The following is a 12,272-nucleotide window of genomic DNA, read 5'->3' as shown; positions in this document are numbered from 1 at the left end:
CTCACTGATGCTGATGGCATTGGAGAAGTCTGAGTTTCAGGATCAAAGACCTTGTACTGTGAATAGATATCTAGATTATTAAATAAACAAGCTAGATGGATAATTTTCAGCTTAAAGCATTGTCGGACTTTCAAAACACATAGGCATTTGGAAGCATAAGCTTTTCAACACAGCAGGGGGTAATGTAAGAAAAGGCAACAAAGACATACATCAAAGGCTTCGGATCGGGAAAGCAGAGATAGGCGTGATAAAAGCATTGGCCTCTCATTCCTATCTGGTAGTCTGTTCAAAAGAACTGGGATTTGTAAAACATCAAATAGAATTGCATCCAGCATATGGTCAAATAGTATAAGGAATGGATTTGAAGCCAATGAAGCAATCAAAATTGGACACGTCAGGACCATTAAGAATGTCTGGGCTTGGAAATGTAAGGGGGCTATCTCTACATGAAAGGCTGTAAGCAGAGACAGTAAAGGGGCCTTTTACAACCCATCGTTCGAGCACCTGGTCTTTTCTATATCAAAGGGTCTCCAGTGACATGATCAAAGCCTAAACTGTCAATCATTGAAGTATGTTAATGATTGAGGCATCGCAACAGGGAGCGATTGGACAAAAAGAATGACCCTCCCCAATCCTACGTCCTATTGCTAAATAAACAATATAAAAAGAAGACTTTGAGCGAAGAACAGTCTCTTCACCACCCGACAGTCACAAGGAACGCACACTGCAGTTGAACATCACGCAAGAAGAAGAGGATCTCGAGGACTGAAGAGCTGATCAACCTTCAGGCCCGATGGGCAAAATCTTTAGTTTAAAGGTTTGTATATATTAATGATTTGCCTGATGTGTGTATGAATTGTTAAGTCATTATATAATAATGTTATGAATTATTAAGTGTATAGTGGGATTTTATAGAGGAAAGTCATACGTATGGTTTGATTTTGCTTTATGAATGATAACATCATTTAATAATTACTTTTGATTAATGAAAATACCGTGAGTGAGGGTGACTTTCTTTGCTTGACTATTCGTCCAGTGTCCAAGACTCACAAGAAATAAGGAATTCCCTACCATTTTCCATGCTGTGCCCACTGGTCGTGGAAGGCTCCAAGTGTACCGGTGGACACCACATGCTCCCTCTCCGGGGCCACCCAGGCATAGATAAGACCACGGAAGAGAGGCAGGCAGCCGGAGCGACTCGCCACGCATCCTGGACCTGTGAATGGCCGTCTTTGCCAGGCCTAGGACCAGACCCGTGAGAAGGTTCTCCAACTTGCCCACTCTCCTCTGCTCCAGGTAGCCAAATATCAGGAGGGTAGGGCTAAAATTTAAATGCAAGTTGTTCTTATATGTGAACTAGCTTAGTTCGTCATGAGCTATCTTGAAAATCAGGTTGGAGCCTAATCAACGGAGGAACTAATGGGGACTGACAGCGACATTATTCACTCAATACTGCAGCAGTGGCAGACTGTAAACCCAAACAGCAGGGCAGAAGCAGTGTGTTTGCAACAGAAAAGATAGATGGCTGTTTTCAGGGAATTTGTGCTCGTTTTAGGTGAGCGATCTCATTACTCAGGAATCATGGTGCTCTGCAAAAAAGCCATTGGGATGACAGAGATCTTCTGAACTACTTTGCACAAGACTTTATGAATAAAATTAAAGTTGGAAAGAAAGATTGAATATTGATTTAATTGCAGAAATAACAGCAGAGGAAAAAACGAAAAATTGGCAAATTCAAGAAACTATTTGTAATCTTAATCTCTGGATTAATGCTACAATCTTTCTTCCCCTTTAAACTTTCCAATTGTCCTACTATGCTTGGCTTATAAAATGCAAGGACCAATTCCAAGTCTACCAGCATTAATTTCCTCCTGATTCAGATATCTCATTTTTTACTAAAGAAAGTGAACCATTTATTCCATAAATTCTCAGTTTTCTATGAGAAAATATTGCTTCTTAACTGTTACATTTTCTTCTGAGTCATTAAGCTCTCCTTATTTAGACATTAAAACTCTTTGGTAGAGAACAAGAGCGAATTAATTCCTTTTAAAGTGGAGTCATTTTGTTACATAGACAAACGTGGCAGTCAATTTGCACATATAAAGGTTCCACAACAGCAAATAAGATGAATGACCAGGCAATCTGTTTTTTTGTAGCGATGTTGGTTGCGGGAGGAGTGTTGGCCAAGAATGTAGGAGAACTCCCTACTGTTCTTTGAATAGTACCATGGGATCTGTAACATCCATCTTAACAGGGAGACAGAGCCTCAGTTCAATGCTTCATCTAAAAGACATCACCTCCAATATCCAACACTCCATCAATGTTATCCTAGACTATCTGCTCAATGCTTGAATGCAGCTTGAACCCTCAACTTTCTGACTTGAAGGTTAGTGCTATCAAATGAGTCAAACTGACACTTTGATGTCACTGGATACAACAAATTTGTATTTAACAATTCAAAATCATTCATTAGGAGAGAAGCCTTAGTTAAAAAAACTACTGTGTTAGAGAGAAAAATGTTTATATTGAGAGCAATTGAGTTTGTCAGGGAATAGGAAATGGCGAACAAATGCAGGATGAAGACTTTAAGGTGCCAGTTGAAACCTTTGTTTTCTAGATGCACTTTCATGAATTCCTATCTAAATCTCGCTGACAGACTGATGTTTTAATCATAATATTTGGTAAAATTTATGATGATGTGTAATGGTGTGTAACAAAAGATGGCAGATCGTCTTAATCTTGATGGAACAACAGTGTTAAAAAACCATCAATCACTAGATGTGGGATAGAGCAGATTGATGGAATCTTGTTCAGATAACTGTCCTTGTAAAGTGTGCGGAAGAGAAGAATGATTCCAGTTGGATCAGAAAATAGACACTTCTCAAAATTTAAATCAGTGGTCAGTTTGGAAGGGAGAAAGATCAGAATACTCAGCCCCATTTGTAATGTGCATTCTCTAATCACACTATCCTGTTTGTAACATGCATTCACTCATCTCATTATCTTGTTTGTAACATGCACTCACTAATCTCATTATCTTGTTTGTAAAATGCATTCACTCATCTCATTATCCTGTTTGTAACATGCACTCACTCATCTCATTATCTTGTTTGTAAAATGCATTCACTTATCTCATTGCTCCATTTGTAACATTCATTTACTCATTGCACTGGGGTCGGCACTTGTCTGTTTTTGATGGTTTATTAAAATGGAAACCAGGTACCAAAGTTATCTCTTTTCTCAATAGAAGTTCTGTTTTTCTCTATGGTTTATGATACGCTTGCATTAGTTATTAATACTTTCAATAAATTCTATCGTCATCAAAAGTAACACTAGAACCCAACCTATGATCCCAAATGAATCTGCCTCCTCCCCTCCTGGAGGGTGTGTTGATATCGGTGATGGTAACTCACCAAAAATTTAAAACATGAAGGAGAGCCAAAATTGAGTTTAAAAATGCAGCTGGTATCTTCAAGTCTTTAAATGATTTTTAATTTAAAAATGAGGTTACCAAGGCACTATACCAAATGCAATATAGTCATAGGAAAGACTTAGTAGTGCTTCCAGTTGGGATTGGTGGGTAACATTTGCCTTTTTCTTTTCCATTTGCAACAGAACACGTCGAACCCACCCGCTGCTACCTATTTCAAATAACAGTGACTGATTTCCATTCCAACATGCAACCCATGTCACACTGAGAAACGCACACAACTCCATGGCCGTTCGCCCAAAACCTGCGCAAAGTCGGCCGTGTTTCTGTGGTGCTCACCCGATGGATTCAGCGGGAGGCCTGAACCATTTTGAGGTTCGGGCCTCATTAGAATACGATCGGCAAGCTGCCTCAGAGCTCAATAAGCAGTAGCGGGAAGCTCACCGAACTGGGGAACAAAAAATCCGCCTACCCTATGGGCAAGCTGAGCTGGAAGTCAGCAGTATATTGAGGGGGGGCGGGGGGAGGAGCACCGGAGTGAGGGGGAGGGGGGGTCCTACCTAGCGGCTGGCAGCGGGCCACAACATTTTCCAACGATAATGGAGTTGTTGACTAATCGTGGCAATCAATCTCTGTCAATCAGTCTACAACAGAACCAGAAATGAGGTGAGGAAAACCCCCAGTAGTGGAAAGCGTTGGGAACCAAATGTCTAAAGTCACCTATTCCTCCCACTTACCACATCATTTCTTAAATAACTCATAAACTGTATCCCAAAATGTTACTTTCTGGAAGAAATCTATCTAATTTGCAAATGGGGGTCATATAACTGGTGTAGGACCCCAAATTTGCATATGCAGGCATGAGTGCTTGGTGTCCATTTACAGGCCCGTCTGAAAATCGCATCAGGCAGGCCTTGGGCAACCAAGGGACTGGTGCTGTGTCACTGTCATTTGCAATTACCGGATACTTCATAAATGGGGCGGCTGACAGTTGAAAATCGCCCCCCACCCCACACCCCTCCCCGTTTGTTGTGATCAATTTACGAACCGTGTCACTTCTAACATTTCCAAGATGTTGAGAGCTCTGCACTGCAGACAGCAAAAAGTCTACTAAAAGGGGGACAAACACGCTCTTTCTGCTTGGCTGAACCTTCAAATATTATATCAGTAGCACCTCTGTGAAAATGAAGCAGAATTTTATTTGGTTTTTACTGAGGAGAAAACCAGTGCCGTCTTAGAGGAAAATTTTGAGTTAGGCCAGACCAATGCGCACAAGGTTTTGAGCAAGTCTAAAGTGAACACAAAGCAGACAGCTGTGCTTTAATCTTTAAAGGAGCTGAGTGTCTTAATTTTGGCCAAAGTATTTTTAAAATATCAGTGGAATGCTAATACTTAGATTCTCTCAATGCCAAAATCCATTTTGCTCGTCTTTAAATTATTTTTAATTTAAAAATGAGGTCACCAAGGTGATACACCAATTGCTGATTGGAATAGCTTCTTTGTTTGGAAAGGCTAATCCTAAAATGGCTGCCTCATCGATGTGAAGGAGCAATTAAGGCAATCAAAAGTGGCTCATTTGAAAAATAAATGCTGTAAGGATAGAAACAAAACAGCTCACAGTTTACTCAGGCACGGTCTGCACATCAAGTAATTAAAATCACTGGTACTTAGATTATGGTACGTTCATCAAATGTTCCAGGAATAATGTAGTGCTCATTTCCACTGTCACCTATTAGTGAAAGTTAAAATGGTTGCATGGTTAATGTTAGAATCAGGAGAAGTAGGTCAATGAATGTCGGATAAATACTCCCTTCTATCTGGAAAGTAGGGAAAATAGAAGTAGTGTGAGCTGAACTGCGGCTGTGCCGTGTATTCACTGTGTCACCTTCATAGCTGCCTTCATCTGTGTCAAACCTCTGATGGGAGAAAAGTGAGTTTTTAACCAAACTGAGGAACGATTTTCCTGTGAAGTATTTAGATGAGGAGAAGGAAGATAGACGGCTTCATAAAACAGTAGAGGCCCGCAGGAGTTTCCAATTCCTTGATGAAGGGTCCAACCCTGAAATGTTAATTTGTCCGTTCTCTCCTCAAATGTTGACTAACCTGCTGAGTATTTCTCGCATTTTCTGGTTTTGTTTGAGATTTCCAGCATTTGCAGGGTGTTATTTTCCTTTCTATTTCCTTTTGCTTTGGTCACCTTTTGTGCTGAACTGCAGATGAGTTCACAGCTGCATGATATCAACAACTCGCAAAGACAAAATCTGTCCCAGCATCTTAAATACCAATAGCAACAAGAGTGAAATGGCAACTTGTGATGTGCTTGCAGTGAACTGGTGATACGATCACCTTCTCTGGGTGCCTCGGTCCTTCCCCTTCCCCATCACCTTCTTGTATAGTTCAGAGTGAAATATAAGGTATTTAATTAAAGGTGGAATCAGTAACATTTTGAGGAGTATTGATGCAGATCAATGTCGTGTGAAAGTCTCACAATGACATTTTTGTGCCACTGTGAAATTTTTTGCAGGTTTAACCAACAACTTTGCACAGACAATTCTGCCATCGCTATCTCTTGTTGGACTGTAAATGAGTTAATCCCAGTACAATTGTTTTACTGATGCAGCAGGCAAGATGATTCATTGAGCAGTAGCTAGACTCTTCCACACGAGTAGTGTATCAGCCATGGCTCAGTTGGTAGCACTCTCCCCTCCAATTCAGAAAGTTGTGGGTTTAAGTCCCACTCCAGAGACTTGAGCACAAACTCTAGACTGATGTTCCAGTGCAGCACTGATGGAGAGCTGCATTGTCGGAGGTGCCGTCTTTCGGATGAGAAGTTAAATCGAGACACCGTCTGCCCTCTCAGGTGGATGTGAAAGATCCTGTGGTACTATTTGAAGAAGAGCAGGGAGTTCTCCCTGGTGTTCTGGCCAATATTTATCCCTCAACCAACATCACTAAAACAGATTATCTAGATATTATTTCATTGCTGTTTGTGGGACCTTGCTGTGCACAAATTGGCTGCTACATTTACTGTATTACAAAAGTGACTACACTTCAAAAGTACCTTATTGACTGTGGAGCGTGTTGGGACATCCTGCAGTCATGAAAGATGCTATATAAATGCAAGTTTTCTTCTTCACCTTAAATCATGTCAGTTATTGATCTGGTCACATCTGTGATGTAGCCATGTGTCACTCTTTAGAGTTCTAGACTTTGATTGGCTTAAAAACATATTTGGAACTCGGACAGTGGCAGGAGGATTGGTAAGTATTCTTGAATTTATTCATAATTAGTTGGATTTCCTTTAATTATGTTTTTTTTAAATTGGGACACAAAAGTAATCTTTGAGTTGTGAAGCATATTCTATTTCCCAGTGGTACTGTTACATACAGTGTAAAGCTCAGTGCTGACAGACAAAGCACTACTGATGTTCAGATAATATCACCGCAGCAATTGTGATAAGTGCAGTTGGCTAGAAATAACAGTAATTGACTGGCTTCACCCATGACCCTTTGCTGTAGAAGGTGGCCCCTTAAGTGTATCAGATCATCAGCGTTGAGAGGCTTTGTCACTCACTTAATGCCTTGCTGTCACAGTTGTCAAAGCCCAGCAGGCAAAGATTTTAGGTCACATCATAAAGACACTGGGTTTACCATAAGACACAATCAAGTAAGTAAACTGCAGTAGCGATTGTACAACTTATTGGAAAAGGCACCATGAAGTGAGGGAGAAGTCAGTAGGTTAGAAGCTGTGGAATTATTCAGATTGGAAGTCAGCCATTTTGTGTGAAGTAGAGAAGTAATGACAGAAAAATATACTGGCTGAAGTATTGGCACTTTATTCAATAAAGATATTTGACACTAACAGTGAAAGTGGAGTTGTTTACATACCTGTTTCTCTGGAGGTTAGTCGTGTCCTTCATTGTACTTCTTTCCAGAGCACTGTTTCCTGTAGCCCAATAGACTTATCTAATTTGACACAGTGATAGGTATGGATGTTTGTGTTTTCTATATAGGCTGCATTGTTTGTGCAAAGCCTCAAGTTCTGCAAACCCCGGTGAAATTCATTAATATCATAGCATATTATATAGAATTCAGTTGGCAATGATCATTTTCACAGGGTCCTCACTTCACCCTTGCCTAACTTCATGGAATCTTTGAACAACGTACAGCCCTAGTGATGAAGAACTGAAAACTTTCCTACTTTTATATTCAATGTAGCATGAAACATTCCCAGGTCCGATATGGCACAGGCAATAACTTACCCCGCACTAACCCAATGTCAACCAATCTGGGAAGAACGACCAATATTGCACCAGTGTGTCATTTCCATTTCCCCCACTAGCCATCCTTGTGGTCAGTCTGAGAATGACAATTTAGTGCCAATTTGTACTAACTTATGGACAGTTCAATTGCTTTGGATCTATGCCCACCAGGAACTGAAGCTCTTCACATTAATTTCATTTAGAATCCTTACAGCTGACAGAGAGAGGAGACTTTCATTATACCAGTCAAGGATGGATTGGAGCCCAAGGCCCACAGGCGTTGTAACTTACTGTGTAAGATTTAACAGAAAAACCAAGAAGTCTGGAGGAGCACAGAAAATAGCGACACAGCATCTACAAGCAAGTAATCGTTTGGACAATTTGGTTCTGCGAAGAACACAACTGATCTCCATATTACACTCCAAGGCTATCGTGCAGAAAATCAGTGATCAGTCCTAAACTGCAAGAATCTGAATTAGATTTTCTCTTTAGACCCTAAAGAGATACCTATTTTGGAAAAAACAGCCAACAGGAATGCAATGTCCAACCATAAACATGGAAGCTTTAGGTTCAAAATCAGAGATCAAGTTTGACCCTTGCAAGCTATGAACTGTTAGAAAGACAGAGTTTGCATTTATATAGCATCCTTCATATCCTCAAGACATCCTAAAGCACCTCATAAACAATTAGTTACTTTTGTGACGTGTAGTCACTGTTCTTATGTAGCAAATGCCACAGCCAATTTGCATGTAACAAGGCCCCATAAACAGCAAATCAGATAAATAACTAGTTAACTTGTTTTGGTAGTGGTGGCTGAGGGACGAATGCTGGACACTGAGAGCTCCATGTTCTTCATCAAATAATACTATGGGATCTTTTGCCTACATCTGAACAGTTGCACAGGACCTCATTTTAAAAACTCTTCTAAAAGACAACATCTTTAACAATGCTCCCTCAATATGCACTGCAATGTCCACCTAGATTATTTTCTTGAGTCACGGAGTGGAGCTTGAACCTACAATCTTTTGACTCCAGATGAGAGTGCTACCATTTGGCAACGCGGGTCATGGGGATGGTCACTCTGCTGCCTGCCTCTCTCCAACGGCTTTGTCCATGCCCAGGTGGCCCTGGAGAAGGAGCCAATGACTGCCAATGTGCTTGAGGCCTTCTGCAACTGGTGGGCGCCGCAGGGAGTAGAGTGTATAGTCGATTCAGAAAATGGCTGACTTACAATCTGAAAAATTCCACAGCTTCTAACCTACTGACTTCTCCCTCACTTCATTATTATTTAATTTTATGAGTTTCCTTTCTTTGGTATGATTTGGGTGTTTATTGTTTGTGCCCCTCTAAAAAGGAGGCACTTTTGTTTAAGTTTATTTGGGTTGATGACACTAGGGCAACCCATTGTCTCCTTAAGAGTTCACCGAAAGAGAGCTACCACTGTGCAAATTGATAGTTTAGTCAAAATCTTCAGATTATTGAGAGCTCCATGCCTTCCGCGCAACAATCGCCAAACAGGAGGGTTCCCTCCCAGTCGGGGAACACTTCAGCAGTCATGGACATTCATCCACCGACCTTCGGGTAAGCGTACTCCAAGGCGGCCTTCGAGACACACGACAACGCAAAATCGTCGAGCAGAAATTGATAGCCAAGTTCCGCACCCATGAGGACGGCCTCAACCGGGATCTTGGGTTCATGTCACGCTACACGTTACCCCACCAGCGAACAAATGTTATCTGTTTTTAATATAATGGGTCATTTGCTGGCTCTCTCTGCCTTCCGGATGTTTCTGCCTCTCTCTGTGTTTTTTTTTCTCTGTTTTTTTTTCCCCTGTTTGTTTTTTTGTTGAATGTGTATTCGGGGGTTCTGCAGATGACACCTCTCTGTCTGAACACGGTGATTGCCTTGGCAACGGGCAGTTGCAGGGGCAGTCTGTAAACACCATGTATTATTCAATATGTATAAATGCGTAGGCTTCAAGGAGATCTTGAAACATTTACCTGAGGAAGGAGAAAATCTCCGAAAGCTTGTGAATTTAAAATAAAATTGCTGGACTATAACTTGGTGTTGTAAAATTGTTTACAATTGTCAACCCCAGTCCATCACCGGCATCTCCACATCATTCCTAGATTATATATTAGACCAGCTCCTTAATGTGCTAGTTGATTCTCCTGCCGCCTTTGGTTTTGGAATGTCCTCATGTGGGTAAGATGAATGTCTCTCACTGAATGGAATCATTGACTAGAGCCTATTCATGGGATTGAATTGATGGAATGGGAAGGATATTACACCTGAGAGGAGTAGGCTAAATTCCAATCTAACCGCTAACATTTAACGTTTGTTCAGGAAGCCCTCTGTTGACTAAAGATCAAAATGTGGGTAATAAATTTAATTAGGTTTGTTCAGATTTGGTCTGGATCTTTTCTAATTGCAGATTTAAAAGATAAGTAGCTATTTTACAGCCATGAATGGATTGTTATATCATCACAGCTGATGCCATGTTAGAGATGCTCAGATTGCAGATTCAGGTAGACTTGCATAGACCCTGTTTCTCTTTAATTGGTAAAAATGATTGGGCAAGTTTTGCCCCCCTGTTTCTCAATGAACATTATGCTTTGTCATTTGATCATCTCACATGCTTGCCACATATTTGATTATACAAGAACAATATTTCATCTCTGAAGAATGGTTGCCTGTGGTATTTATGATGGATGTGCATTTCTTGCCACTTTTTGGGTGCAAGCATCCAGCTTTCCATTTCAGTTTCAGCGAGCACCCAATCACCCCTGTGCTGCCTCTGGCTGTGGAAATTCGAATGTCAGTAAGTGTTTTTTTGCCAAATATATCCACTGAGGGTTTGGGCTTCACAGGCTGAATGCTATCTTGATAAGGCCCAGTCTCTCCGTCTCTTAATGTGTCTTCTTGTTTAAGTGCTGCATCATTAATTAGACATGCCTGCAACACCAAGCATTTTCTAAGTGGCATTAGCCAAAATTTCTGTTGGCAAGGCTTGTCTTCTTATTATGTAACAGATAAAACCTGAATTGAGTGTAAAATAATGCACATAAAATGGGAGGAAATTCCACACCTCTTTAGTCACTGATACAAGTTTCAGTAAAGGTTGGCAATGTATGCTGCCAACATTATGTGATAACAAGCTTGCCAGCTCTCAGTTAAGCTGAGATACAACAGGCTTGGGACAGGAAAAAACAAATCAAACTGTTGACTGGGAATCATACAGTCTCTCTGTACAGATAAATCGTAGCAAATGTTACTACGCTACTCGAGCTTCAACATTGGGACACTGTGGGCACAATTTTGAAATGGTGGCGGGTTGGCAGTGGGGGGGGGGGTGAAAGTGCGCGTGGCAAACCCGAATAAAAAAAACTTACCGTTTCCAACGCAATCGCGATTTAATTGATGGTGATTAAAGTTCTTTCTGGGTTTTGCGCCTGACAGTCATCCTGATTGACAGGCTTGCTGCCGACAGGAGCTGCAACACAGTGGGGTGGGGGGGGGGGGGAGAGAAAGAGAGTGAGACGCCATCTGACACTGGAACAGAAGATCTGGGAGGGGAGAGGGGAAGAACGGAGAGAGACATCGGGGGCTGAGAGGGACATCGGAGAGGGACATCTGGGGAAGAGGGGGAGATCGGAGAGGGAGACACCCGGGGCTGAGAGGGACATCGGAGCGGGATATCGGGGGAAGAGGGAGAGATCGGAGAGGGAGACACCCGGGGCTGAGAGGGACATCGGAGAGGGATATCGGGGGAAGAGGGGGAGATCGGAGAGGGAGACATCGGGGGCTGAGAGGGACGTCTGAGAGGGAGACATCGGATATCAGTGCAGGTGGAAATGTAGGTTTATTTTGTGTTTTAAGTTTGTGCAATGGTTTTTTTATTTAATTTATTTAGTTTATTTTTGCCTGATCCGGCCCTTCATGCCTGGTTTCAGGGATGAATCGAAAGCCGCCCAGGTAAATTAAAAATCGTTCTAACTACCTAATATGTCACAAGTAAAGTGCCTTAAGTATCTCAATGAGGTACATTTGGCTCTATAACGATCATCCCACCGGCTTTAATTGCCGCTTGGACTTCTGGATTCGGGATGCCCTCGCGCACACAAGTGCGTCTGTGGGGAATTAGGAAGTCGGCGGGTTGGAGCCGGCTTCCTCATCCGCTCTACATTTTGCAATTTTCGCAGCCCCCCCCGCCCCCAATGCACCTGCAATTTACGTTTAAAATTGAGCCCCGTGCGTCTATCCTCAGAATGGATCTTGCTCACCATTCCTAAACCTACAAAACCGATTGACTGCTGTTTTAAAAAAAAATGGTAAATAAGGTACTGGGTTGAATTATTAGAGGGATGGAGCGTAAATAAAAAGAGGTCATGCTGTTATATAAGTTTCTGGTCAGTCACTGTCTGAAGTACTGCGTGCAGAAGGATATTACTACTTTTGTGTCCTGGCCAACAATCATCCCTCAACCAACATCAGTAAAACAGATTATCTGGTCATTTATCTCATTGCTGTTTGTGGGATCTTGCTGTGCACAAACTGGCTGCTGCGTTTCCTACATTACAA

The sequence above is a fragment of the Heptranchias perlo genome, chromosome 26 (genome assembly GCF_035084215.1).
Source record: "Heptranchias perlo isolate sHepPer1 chromosome 26, sHepPer1.hap1, whole genome shotgun sequence".
Taxonomy (NCBI): domain Eukaryota; kingdom Metazoa; phylum Chordata; class Chondrichthyes; order Hexanchiformes; family Hexanchidae; genus Heptranchias; species Heptranchias perlo.
This window is presented reverse-complemented; position numbering follows the sequence as displayed.